This window comes from Lycium barbarum, chromosome 3 (genome assembly GCF_019175385.1).
Source record: "Lycium barbarum isolate Lr01 chromosome 3, ASM1917538v2, whole genome shotgun sequence".
NCBI lineage: Eukaryota > Viridiplantae > Streptophyta > Magnoliopsida > Solanales > Solanaceae > Lycium > Lycium barbarum.
In genome coordinates this window covers 132,541,806-132,556,383 of record NC_083339.1, presented here as the reverse complement: position 1 = coordinate 132,556,383, position 14,578 = coordinate 132,541,806, and the positions used below count along the sequence as shown (strand labels likewise).

General features: G+C 32.7%; 1 long non-coding RNA gene across 1 annotated transcript in view; it reads left to right on the top strand.

The window, feature by feature from the left end:
* Window positions 1-14,446: 14,446 nt before the first annotated feature.
* The window catches only part of LOC132632620 (uncharacterized), a 10,880-nt gene continuing 10,748 nt past the window's right edge, over window positions 14,447-14,578 (top strand). The window contains exon 1 of the long non-coding RNA XR_009579446.1: window positions 14,447-14,578. This exon is cut by the window's right edge and continues 631 nt beyond it. This is a non-coding gene — a long non-coding RNA (uncharacterized LOC132632620).

The following is a 14,578-nucleotide window of genomic DNA, read 5'->3' as shown; positions in this document are numbered from 1 at the left end:
AAGCAAAACATTCAGAGGAAACAAATTACTTTATTGTCATATAATAGTTGTTCTTATTACCGTAAAAAAAGAAACTGGTCATTTATTTAGTTTATGATTTAGGAAGATTTCCCCTTAAGGTAATTACAAATCTGATTGGGATATATATCTTTATAGAGGACTTGTTAATGAATATGTTATCAAATGTTTTCTCCACAAGATGAAAAATAAAATCAACCAGATTAAGTAAAACATTCATTAATTTAATCAAAGTGGAAAGCTGTTTAACATATTACTCTTGATAACTGTTATCTTGGGTGCTTCCCAAAATGAGATGCTCATGATCGCATAGGAAAGCTATTTAACACATGACTCTTTATACCTCTTATAAGGGTATAATTGTTCGGTCAATGATTAAGAAGATAATCTTTTGTCCAAATTGGAATTTATCTCAGAGATTTTTTTATTTTTATTTTAAATTCGAGGCAAACCTCTGTTTATGAGGTTAAAAAAATTATTCGAGGCGGTTAGCGAGCTCTGAGTAGGGTTGTGCATGTTAACGGTTAAACCAATAACCCGAATCGATTATTGGGTTATTGGGTTAATGGTTCGGGTTAATGGATTACCGGTTCGGGTACCGGGTGGTGTTTTTGGGTTATTGGCTTATTGGTTCGGGTCGCGGGTTGACCATTTTTGTTAACGGGTTACCCGATAACCCGATAACAATTTAATTAATTACACTTCTACCCTTTCGTATATATTAAGTCACTTACACTACAATTAGGGTTACTTCATTTCATTTCATAAAACAGTCTCTCTGCCTCTCTTTAAGTCTCAAGCCTCTCTTTAAGCCTCTCTTACGTCTTACCCATTCACGATGATTCTCAAGCCCCTCTTTTTCTTGCCTCTTCTTTGACGATTTCGGCCTCTTTCACGAACAGGTACATTTTCAATTCTCACTCTTCTATTATGGAGTTTTTGTTGGGGTTGGGAAATTAGGAAAATCACTTCCTTAGAATTGTAAATTTAATGTCTTTTCTTTGTTGGGTTGAGAAATAGTGGGAATTTCTTCTTGTATTGCTTGCAAATTGAGTTTTTGGTTATGGATTTGTTTTTGTTTTTTTGTTGTTAATGTTGCAAACTTGGTAATAATTTGTGCAATTTCTGTTTTTGGTTGAAGCATTGCTTGCAAAAAGGGTTCTCTACTTAATTTTTGTGTTCTTTCTTTACAATGTAAGATGAACTGAACTCAAGTTACACAAAACCAAATGGAATCTGAACACTTAGCTCCATTTCATCTTATTCTTTTGGTAGTTTGTTTTATTTTTCTCGTAAGAATGCTTCTATATATGTTGTTCGTTACCATTCAAAGCATACTGGAACCTCCTTCTTAAGGTCTCATGTTAAGTGTTGTTTGGATCGCTTGGAGCAAGAGCATAACACTATAAGGATTGAGTAGTTTTTGTTTTGTTGCCTTGACTAGAACTATTAGGACTATGTTTGGATTTAATTTTCTGGTTCTTTGACAGTTTGACTGTTGTTTTTGGTTTTCTGAAATTCTGATGGTGCTAGACAAATTATTGCTAACTATAACACCACTTGCATTAGCTACTTTCAGTTTTGAAGTTATTAATATGGAATGGTAACTTATCTTTTATCTGGTGCTAATATGTTTTCAAATGTTGATGGCAGCCTAGCCTTATTAGACTGTATACTTGTGCATTGCTGGATTTTTGGTGTTGTGGTGCTGCATTTTTATGAGATTAAATGGAAGGAGAAATTTTACTACCTGTTTCCTTTTAGAATGTCATAAGCTTGTTTATTCATGGAGTTGAAGAGAACTGGAAAGCAGATTTGCTTGTACACTGTGATCTTGGATCTAGACTGTTTATTCTCATTACTGTTACTGAATCTCATTCTTTCTGATACTTAAGTTTCTTTATTTTTTTTTTTTTTTTTTGTTGAACGATATTTAGTTTTCATGTATTCCTGTTGTTAGTGAATCTCATGGCCTAGAAAGAGAATGCTAGGATGATGTAAACATACAGTATTTCTGATGTTTTGACTGTTTACTCTATGAAGCTTACGTCAAAAAATCTTCTGCTTTAGGTTCTTCCAATTCTTTCCCTTGCCTATATTTAGTACCTCCAGCAGTATCATCCAGTGATACTCGTATTATTATTTCATATGCTGCCTAGAGCAGACAGGCCAGAAAGAAGTATTCAGTTAAATTGTCATTTAAGTATCTTGCTTGATTCAATATTAGGAGATGTATGAGTCTAATATTAATGTTCAAAGGAAGTAGTTTTAAAACAAAAGAAAAATAGAGATCCGTATGATTATTTGATCTAATAGATGAGGTGGAAGAAGTATTCTCTCAGTACTCCTCATTTTCTAATTACCTGTGCTAACAAAGTTCCATTCTGTGCTTCATAATATCTGATGGATCAAATGCTTCTTTGGTTGCCATCCCATAGTTTATTTGGGAGCAATAGAAAGTATAACTGATTGTTGACAGACAAAGCAGGTTCCACTGGTGGTCAAGCCATTTTTTTGTTGTGTGAAATCTTAACGGTTAAACTGATAACCGAACCGATAACATACAACAACTGATTAACCGATAACCCATTAACCGATATTTTAACGGTTTAACATGTCTACAAACCGATAACCAATAAGTTAAACCGATAATTTTGAAACCCGAACCAAACCGACCGATATGCAGCCCTAGCTCTGAGGCTTTGTTGATAGAAATTGAACTCTAAAATCTCGAGAATCTCGATATGTAAGCATGGCCGGCTCTAAGGTAGTAATAGCAGGTTTATAAGTTTTCACTAAGAAAATATTAAATACTTTTAATAGCAAAGTAATTTTTTTTAAAATAAAAGATAAAAATTTTACTGTATTTTTTTTTTATTGTGAATAGTGTGTTCATTCTAATTCTTAAATCATTGCCATAAACATGTAGGAAAAGTCATAATTAAAGTATTAAAGTAATATTATTTTAGACTCCATCGATAAGAGATACTTTTATTGAAATAAGTTAGTGGGGAACCAAAAACTAAAAGTAAAGCTAATTGTATAGCAACATACGAACTTGAAAAATTTGAGTTTTTATTGGGTATGACTATTTGGTATGAGATATTATTTTTGGTTAATTCAGTTAGCAAAAGTTTACCATCAAAAAATTGAAGCGTATGGAATTTTTTTTGATTTTCTGTATGGTGGTAACAAATTGAGATCATTAGATGACAAGAATTTTAAAATATTTCCTTAACCTTGAATGTTTTATAAAACATAGTAATCACTCACTCACCCCGATATCGATGGTCTAAACTTAATTTCTGAATTAGAAATGTTAAGAGAAATTGTACAAGTAGATAATAATCTAATCGATATACTCGATCAAATAAAAAGACTTGCTTTTTTCAAATGTTTATACTGCTTATCGAATAATTTTAATAATTCTCTAATTGTTGCCTCAACGGAAACATGTTTTTCAAAATTAGAATTGATAAAATCTTACCTAAGTTCAATAACGCCTCATAAATATTAATTGGATTAACTATATTACTAATTGAAAAAGAATTATTAGAATGAATTGATTATAAAAAGAATATTAATATATTTGCATCTCTAGAAACTAGAAGAATAGAATTTAAATCAAAATATATTAAAGCTTTTTTTTTTCTTTTAACTTAAGGCCTCTCATTAAATTATGGCTTTAGGCCCCTAATGTGCTTGAGCCGCCCATGTATGTAAGACTTGTATCATTTATCAAGTTAACTCAGGAACATAAATTGTGGTTGTAAGGTTTTGAATTAGAGATTTTGTACAAGTCGCTTTCTTGCATTGTGAGAATATGGAGTACATAGTAGTTTAAGCAGCCAAAGTTTTACTGAGTTACTCATAGTCATAGGTGGTATTACTATCTCTTCTGTACTCGCGTGGAAGTTACGATCACTAAGTTATAACATTAATCCAGCAATAACTGAATATTCTTATGGGATAGTTCGTTTTCTATAAAATCTGGTAAAGTCATAAAGCAATTTAATTTGGGAAAATGAAATTCACTGTTGAATGACTCTTGATATCTTCTTTATGACAATTAACAATTAAGTGAATTAGAAAGTGAAAGCTATTCCAATTTCAGTGAGGTAGTATCAAGTGTGAGATCAGCCTACGTACTCAGATTTACATTAGGTTGATGCCTATGACTTGCAAATTGATATAGAATTAGTTGCAATTGATACTTGATGAATCAATATTTAGATCGAATGCTCTTCCTCCATTCCTAGAGTCTATATAATTTATGATGTTTATTACCTAGTGTCATATTAAGATTTTCTACTTTTTGGTATACTTCTTGTAATATTCTTATGAGATTTTTAAGACTATGCAGACCAATTCCCATCTCTATTATTTAACTTTTGTGTAGTAAAATGGTGACACAACTAGCTGCCAACTGCTATATCTGATTATGTTGTGCGTTGGTTGTGCAATAAATTGTACAGAAAGATTGTAAGAAGTGTGAAATGCGTTATGGCGTATATGAGATCCATCTGTGTAGATATCATCATCTACATCTAGAAAGCCGTATGTTTTGGAAGAAGCTTGTACAATTTGGGAAGGGGTTTTTGATTGATCAAAAGAAGAATCTACTTCAACCAATATGCCCTTAGGCACGGCCATACATAGCATAGAAATCACATGAAAAGGGTGGACAATTAGCTAGAGCAGCGGGTGTTGTAGCGAAACTGATTGCAAAAGAGGGAAAATCAGTCACATTAAAATTACCTTCTGGGGAGGTCCGTTTGATATCCAAAAACTGCTCAGCAACAGTCAGACAAGTGGGGAATGTTGGGATGAATCAGAAAAAGTTTAGATAGAGCCGGATCTAAGCGTTAGCTAGGCAAGCGTCCAATAGTAAGAGGAGTAGTTATGAACCTTGTAGACCATCCTCATGAGGGGGGGGGGGGGGGGGGGGGGTGAAGGGAGAACCCCAATTGGTAGAAAAAAAGGGGAAAAAAGATACGACCCCGCCAGCTTGTGTTTCGAAAAACGATAACTACATTATCTACGTTATTCTTCTAGTCTACAAATTACATTTGAATGAAAATGTTAATATGTGTATATAAGCATGCTCAGGGTCAGGAAGAGACAAACCATGGCAAAGATCAGAGACATTCTTCAATTTCTTCGGAAACAGATAACTAATCATCTGTTTCTTCTTATTTTCATAATCTAATTAATTTCTGTTGTATATGGCAGTAGTTTCTTCAAGCACATCCATCATATATCTTGGTCTTTCTGTGTGAAACTGATTTTACTTTGTAATAAATCAATTCCCACTTGGTCGGAAATATATGCAGTACTGGGAAGATAGGTATGATAGGTTTGTCATTTGTTTACTCTGCTGAGATGAGCTTGCATTAAAATTTTGAATCACTCTAGCTTAGGGCTTACAGTATACCGGGAAAAGTTCACAAATAGCCATTTTTAGAGCCTGTAATTGAAAAATAGCAGCATTCCAAAGTCGTTGAAAAATATTCATTTTTTAACACGGAGGACAAAAGTATCTCGCACTTTAAAAATGCATAGACCAACCTTTTCAGCTTTTCCCAGGATATTATTATCTTCACCTGTTAGAAGTTCGAACTCTGACAATTTTTTTCTGAACTCAAGCATTTTTTTTCTAGAGTTTTTCAGTGTTTTAGCTAAGGTAATTGTGTCCAGATTTTGTCTTCGCATGGCCATTTTTTAATTACAGACCCGAAAAAAGACTAGCCCATACCATTTTTACCAGTATGCCTGTGAAGTAAGTTGGGGCTTGGGAGAGCACACGACTATTGGGCCAGATTGTTTGCCCAATAATGGGTTCGGTCCAGTCCACAACCTATTAGGATGTAGACCAGCATTTCTTTTTACAGCTCTTTAATTTAAACACAAAAAAGGTGAAGAATCCTAGAACAAACCTCAAAAGCAAAGACACCCAACATGGATGTGTTTTCCATGAAATGTTAAAACAGAAACCTCAAAGACGCAAAGCCTCAAAAGCTCAAGAATTCCTACTTTCATGAACTTAAGAAAGAAACAGAAACTTTAAAGTACAACTTGTGACAATGTTTAGTAGACTTATAACAACATTGAATTTAGAATTGGAATATAATTTTTTTCCTTTTGAATTTTAATTGGAAGATGTATTTGTTGAAAATAATGGAATATTGCATGTATACATGAATTTAAAAATTAGGCTTAACAAATCGACAACCCTGCAATTTGCCAGTAAATATTCATTTTGATACTCGAACTATGGCTTGTTTCAATGGGGCACCTAAACACATGATAAAGTGTTCCTATTAAGACACTTTCAGTTCAAATTTTGAAAAACTTTTGCGCGTATTCTCAAGCGTTTTACTGCTTATTGAGGCTAATGCGTATGGTTAAAGGAGGCAACATATTTTAAGTGGTTAACTTATCTACGTAATGAATACTTGAAAACATACACAAAAGTTTTTTTCAAATTTAAATCGAAAATGTCTAACAAAATCACGAGTATCTAAATAAAACTAAGCGGCCATGACACTGGGGTTCACTGAATGACTCACGGGTGACGTGGTGGAGCCAAGCAGTTATGCCCAGGTACCTACAATGTTATGAAAGTAGCAAGAGTGTAAAGTGTGCTTTATTTATTTTGCTAAGTAGGTGGCAATCTTTTGTGCTGGGGCTACTTTAGCTTCTAGAAAGAGAAAAGTTCAATCTCTCCTCTGGATAAATATATTTCATACTTAAGAAGGTTAGAGCAGAGAGAAGCCTTACACATCCCCAATTCAGCGGCAAGATCAGAAATTTCGTGAAGAATATAATCAATGCATGGTATATAGAAAATTATATTTAACATGTGTATTAAGCATATCTTCGACAAAAATTGTTCAACAAACCATTCTTTGGCGTCCCACTTCTTAGGGCCGAAGGCACCTTATGGCAAGCGGGTATAACATCGCTTTGTCGATTTTTTAAAACTACGTAGACATAAAAATGTGAAGAAAATAAAAGAAGTATAGATTTCACAATATGACATTGTTTGACAATTTGCATGTCTTAGGCTACTGATCAAAGCGCTTCATTTGCCTAATTTAGATTTGAGCCCCAATCTCAATATCTAGTTTGGAAATACTTTTGAGCTTTAGTTATTAAAAGGAAAAAAAAATAGTGATTGTAAAGCTTCCGGCTCCCAGTTTGTGAGGTTATACTGTGTATGTTGTTGTGTATGTTGTTATTGTTGATCATTGTAAAGCTTCAATTAAGTAAATTCTGGAGCATAAATCCTTTATCCACTATACCAAAACTCGTAATGTAGAACTATTATGAATTAATATCAAAACAAGAAAATTAGTCAAAGTAAATTACAGTAGTATTCTATAACACCAGTTCACAAGTCAACTTATTTTTTAGAATCGTCTAACTTTTGAATCTCAAACTCTCATATCTATTTTGCAGCTCAACGGATCTCGTGGCTTAAGGCGAAATCATATTAAGAGGCCGTTAGATTTATTTTATAAAATTTGTACACTAAAAAAAAGTTGTGTTCTAAACAACAAATTAATCATTTAAGACAAAAAGAATAGCGAATTCAAAAAAAAAAAAAAAACGAAGAAGAGAACAATGAAAGAAGTGGTGAATTATCTGATGTTGATGTCCAAACACAAAGTGAATTTTTTTTTTTTTTTTTTTTTTAAATTAAAGTCCACTAGGCTTTTGGCCTAGGGCTAATTTTATAAATTTTATCAAAAATCCAGAAGTCTGTACAACTGTAGCCAAAAAGGCTAATGAAAAATACAAAATTTAAACTAATGATCAAATTAAGACTTATAATTGTCTTAATTTGATATTACAAATTGTTAAAAAATTACTAATAGAATGAAATTTGAAATAATTGCTCCCTAAAGAACTTTTGTTTCTATATCTCACATGCTTTATATTTGGCCCTCTATATGCACCAAGGCAGTACATTTTCTAACTAATGACCAGTTCTCAGTAGGATGAGCATCCCAGGGTGCTAATACCACCAACTAAGAAACAACCACTAAATAGAAACTGTATGCCCATGTGTACTCAAGAGGTATGTTGTGTTCCATGTGCTCAATCATTAAGAGCAGTAATTTCACTTCATGTCATTTGTCAAAAGTGCCTCCAAACAGTTGCAATTTATGCTGGTAAAACTTCTCAACATCCTGATTACACTGTGTTTCGCTGCTTGTTGGTATTCCTTCGGTGTGGTTGTTCTGTGGTACCTGTTGAATTAAAAATCCTCCATTATGTTAGTTTGTGTACCTGCAACCATTAGCAAACAGTTAGTGTAAACCAAATCCTTCACATTCTCCTCCCAAAGGATTTGAGTGTGAGGACCTCCTTTTCTCCCACCTTCCCCCTATATTCAGTCTCCTTAACATGATCTAATTCTTAGATAGGGCAGCTGTAATTTGTCACTGTTCACAATTCTTTTACAGTGGCTCTCCATGTCATGAAAGGAATTGAATTGTATGTCCCCTGTGTCCAAAGCTAAATTAGCCAAGTGATCTGCTAATTTGTTTCCTTCCCTATAAATATGCTCTATCACCACCACTTTTTCCTCACTTATTCTCCAAATTTCTATCATCACAGACATGAAAAGAAATGAACATATATAACATAATAGTTTAAGTTTTGAGCATAGACAGTGTCAGAAATACTTATACCTTCTAATCAATTTTAACTATATTCTATTAAGTAGCACTCATTTGCGAATATCTAAAATAAATTGTAAATAACCTAATATAATATATTAAATTACACTAAAAGAAAACCGGTTCATGAATGCTTTTTTGTTCATGCAGTTTCAGAGAAGATTCTAAAAGAAATTAGTTATGTTGTCTATGTATATAACTTAAAATTCTTATATAAAAAGGATAAAATTATAATTGATGAGTAAGGAAAATATACTAATTAATGAGAGAAGAAAATTATCATAATTTATGAACTTATTAGTATAAAATAACCTTAATCAAATAACAAAAAATATACTATAACACTTTTATTTATAATAATTATATATATAATAATAATAATAATAATAATAATAATAATAATAATAATAAAATTGGGGCCCTTCAAATGTTGGGGGCCTAAGGCAGCGGCCCAAGTGGCCTAGCCCTAGAGCCGCCCCTGAAGACCCCAACTATGACAACAAAACCCATTTTCAGGATTTTAACGCAACCTCAAATTCAATCAACATTCAAGTAAAATATAATGGCATTTTAAAAAGTCAGACAAAAAATTATTTAGGATTAAAAAAGTCAGCATCAACAATAGCAGCAACAAACATTTAAAAAAGAACGAACAGGAAAAAAAAAAAAAAAAACTACGAAACTTCAGTCAGCATTTCCAAAAAATGGCAACATCATTTTGGATTTAAAAAAAAAAAAATCCTCGCACTAACTAATAGAAATACATCAAAAAAGTTATCATTTTTAAGAAAATACATAAATTGCAGTAATTTTCTTCGGTTTATGGCACTGTTTCATGGTTCGTCGCAGCAGTTGTTTCACCGATGGGATGTGAGATATTGAAATAACTCTTCAGTATTTTTGCTCTAACCAACAACAAGATCTCATCCAAAATACACTTTTTTTGATGTATCATGGCTGGGATGTGAGAAAGAAATGAAGCATCGCCGCCAGAAATGATATTTTTTCCACAAAACAGTCTATAACAAAAGTCCATTCCCAAAGATAAAAGAACACAATGTTGCTTATTAGTCATTTAGTACTGCTAGACGGTCTATGTCCGTGCTGCGCACGGGCCCAACACTTTAGATTATAGTGCATTTATGTGTATATAGTTATCTTTGAATAGTGATTATATATATATATATATATATTATGTTCAAAACACGATTAATATAACATTGTAGTTTGTGCTCCGTATCTAAAACTTCATTATATTAATGCTTTCTACGAATACAAAATCAGCAAATTTATTAATATTTTTTAAAGAGAAGACTTGTCTTTTTCTATCTTTGAGATAAAATAATAGCAATATTTAAGCATCAGTTGATACTTTTAATTTTAATTCGATTAATTTAAAAGTGTAAAATACTTATTATTTTTTATCAAATTTTGATTTGGATTCAGTTTTTTTATATTGCTTGATTTTGTTAATATAGGGTTCACTTTTTTTCCCGTGAGTTTGGAGATGGTGGGTTCCACTTTTTTTACTTTTTTTTTTAATATTGGTTGGTTGGTGTATAATATGGGGACCACACTTCTTTTTCTATATTGCTTAGCGTTGTTTAGTATGAGACTCACCCTTTTGGACATTATTAGTTTGCGCTATTTATATATATATATATATATATATATATATATATATATATATATATATATATATTATGTTCAAAACACGGTTAATATAACATTGTAGTTTGTGTTCTGTATCTAAAACTTTATTATATTAGTATTTGCTACGAATACAAAGTCTCCACTTTTTTTTTTTGACATTGTTTGTTTTTTTAATATGGGATTCACTTTTTTTTTTTTTTTTTGTATTGCTTGATTTTATCAATATGGGATACTATGTTCAAAACACGATTAATATAACATTGTAGTTTGTGCTCCGTATCTAAAACTTTATTATATTAGTGTTTGCTACGAATACAAAGTCTGCACATTTTTTTTACATTGTTTGTTTTTTTAATATGGGATTCACTTTTTTTTATTGCTTGATTTTGTTAATATGGGGTCCATTTTTTTTTCCCGTGAGTTTAAAGATGGTGGGTTCCACTTTTTTTACTTTTTTTTTTAATATTGGTTGATTGGTGTTTAATATGGGGACCACACTTTTTTTTTAATGCTCAACGGACGACGATCCATTGTCCAAAACTCACTCTTCTATATAGTGATTTTGTTAATATGGGGTTCACTTTTTTTTTTCCCCTTGAGTTTGGCGATGGTGGGTTTCACTTTTTTTACTTCTTTTTTTAAAAAAAAAATTTGGTTGGTTGGTGTTTAATATGGGACCACACTTTTTTTTATAGTGCTTGGTATTGTTTAGTATGGGCTCACCCTTTTGGACATTATTAGTTTGCACTATTTTTATGCATATAATATATATATATATATATATATATATATATATATATTATGTTCAAAACACGATTAATATAACATTGTAATTTGTGCTCCGTATCTAAAACTTTATTATATTAGTGTTTGCTACGAATACAAAGTCTCCACTTTTTTTTTTTGACATTGTTTGTTTTTTTAATATGGGATTCACTTTTTTTTTATATTGCTTGATTTTGTCAATATGGGATACTATGTTCAAAACACGATTAATATAACATTGTAGTTTGTGCTCAGTATCCAAAACTTTATTATATTAGTTTTTACTACGAATACAAAGTCTGCACATTTTTTTTTGACATTGTTTATTTTTTTAATATGGGATTTTTTTTTATATTGCTTGATTTTGTTAATATGGGATCCATTTTTTTTTCCCGTGAGTTTGGAGATGGTGGGTTTCACGTTTTTTACTTTTTTTTTTTAATATTGGTTGGTTGGTGTTTAATATGGGGACTACAATTTTTTTTTAACATATTGGCTAATGTTTAGTCGGGCCCACACCACACTTTTTTTTTTTTATGGAAAACGGACGACGAAGCTGGGTGCAAACCCATGTTTCTTAATAGTAGTCCAAACCCGCTAATCTACATTCAAGAGAATTAACATAACCATTAGATTCAATGTCATTCGCTTGTCTTAACTTCTCAAATAGATTCACTTATATTCTGCCGAAATTTCGGCAGCACCTCCCCTGTAAATATACCATCCCCGAGAATACAACTCGGCCAATTTCAACAACAATCCGAGAATAGAACTCGGCCACATTATCAACAACAATACCAACAATTTTTCTAGCAACACTACAATATTCAAAATGATCCAATCAACATACAATGCCACCCGAACCTTTCCAACTTCAATAAGAACATTAGCAACACATTTTCTTCTTTCACTTTCACACACTACATCAACAACTCACACGTTAACAACATCATTCACATAAATTCAAGAATTATATTAGGTTCACATTAGTTTCCACAACAAACCATAAACTACTATAACCTCAACTTTGAATCATTAAACTTCCATTTGCATTATAAAGTCCACAACAACACAACTAATACACTAAATAAAATTAATCCATCCCTTCTCCAATATACAACACCATACCGCCACATTGCCATATACATACTCACACGGCCACAACAACTACTTGCATATTTTCATGCATTTTCATCCATTTCCATTCATTACATCAACAACCAAAATACTAATAACATTAATTCATTCTTTCTCTACACAACAACACACACACAGCCAATCACACACCCCACACGGCCACACTTCAGCATTCATGTTTTCATGTTTTTCATTCATTTACGCATCCTACAATATACACAAGCATCCATAACATATAAAGAAGATTTGTTCTTACCTTTTCCCCTTCAAGTTTCCTCTTGGTTAAGGTTATGAATTTGTACAAATGGATGATTTTCTTGTTCCAACAACTCTTCCATGTTGTAGAGGGCCTTCCAATTGCTTGGAAAACTAGGAGAATATATTTTTTTTGCTAAGTCTTCCATAGAGCCATCTTTGGCTAGCCATGACTGAATGCCATGACTTGTTTTTCTCTTTTTTTTTTTTCTCTCCAATTTTCTTCAATTAAAATGAAGACTTCCCTCCTATATGTAGATATATAATTCCCATGGTCATGTGAGGGGCACATGCCCTCTCTAGAAATTTCCTTAAATTTCTAGGAAAAGATGACTTATTTTTGTCATCTTTCTTTTTCTTTTTCTTTTTTTTTATTTTTTTTTTAATTTTTGTCACATGGCCAATACAGCCCCCTTTTGGAACTTTCATGAACCTTATGTAAAATTACCGTTTTGCCCCTCGACTTTTCTCAATATTACCATTTTGCCCCTAGCCTTTCACATTATTTCCATTAGTCATTTTGCAAATTTCTCTTTTTATCCATGGCCTTTCCAAATATTTCCATACTACCAATGTTCATAAATGATATTCCTAACAACTCGTACATCGAAATAACTCTTGAAAATGATCTTGTCCTTAACTTGCCACGATTTTCTCGATTATCCGAATGCATGAAATACGGGATATAACAAAATGACATGTTCCTTCTTGCCTTCTTCGTCATGTTAGGCTAGCACACACCCGAAAGCGTTCTCTGATACTGACAGGTACAGTAGCAGTGGGCTGTCTGGCCTAGGTGGCACTAAGACGGGAGGATTGGAAAGGTATTTCTTGATTTTTTCGAACGCCTCTTAGCATTCTTCCGTCCACTTTATGAGAGCTTCTTTCTAGAGTAGTTTGAGTATCGGTTCTACAATCACAGTTGACTGGGCTATAAATCGCCCAATGTAATTCGGCCTTCCCAAGAAGCTCATGACTTCTCTCTTGGTTTTAAGAGGCGGCAGTTCTTGGATTGCCTTGATTTTCGTAGGGTCTAGTTCAATGCCTCTTCAGCTGACTATGAATCTTAGAAGTTTACCCACAAGCACTCCAAATGCGCACTTCGAAGGGTTTAACTTCATATTAAACTTGCGAAGTCTGTCGAAGAACTTACGCAGGTGCGTGGTACGCTCTGAACTTCCTCTCGACTTTATGATAACATCATCTGCATAGACTTCGATCTATCGATGCATCATATCATGAAACAAGGTAGTTATTGTTGACACCCAATTTTGTCCCACCTTTCCTCCGAAATATCTACTTACGCTTCTAGTATTTTTGGCAACTTCAAAAAAAATATTATTTACATTTTTTACTATAATTATTAGTTTTTATTAATACCGACATTTCATTATTCTATTGCAGTCACTACTGTTATTATCTTTTATTTTATTACCGTTACTATTATTATTACTATTATTATTATTTGTTTTTTTATTATTATTACCAGTATTATCATAATTCGCATTTCAGCATTTTTACCAGCTTGTGCACACGCATCGCATTTATTTTCGCGCAATCAAATAATAACGTTTACTTATTGTTGAATTTCAAATATATTGTCGCACGGCTATTACGACGTCACTTTATTTTTATCTGAGTGCTAATAGATACATACTTTTATATTAGGTGATATTTTAGCTCAACTTAGTATATAATTAGTTAAAATGGGTCTTTTATTTAAATTTAGGAGCCAAGCTATTTCTCTATATTAGCCCATCTTTTAATTCATCAACCCAATTAACCATCATATTTTCGGATTAGCCCAAACCGACCAGCCCAACATTCATTTCATCCTACCCGGCCCACGTAATTCATCAGCCCAGTCCAATAAACCGGGTGACCCGACCCGAGTTCCTTCAACAAGTGAACCTTAGGGTTATCTCTCTTATGACTTATCTCCTTCAGCTGCACACCCCTCCTCTTCTCTCTCTTTCCCTTCCTCTCTCCTCTTCTTTCTCTTTCACTTTTCAACGGCAAAAATAGCAAATCCACAGTCGCCTTTCACCTTCCTCAGGCCATGC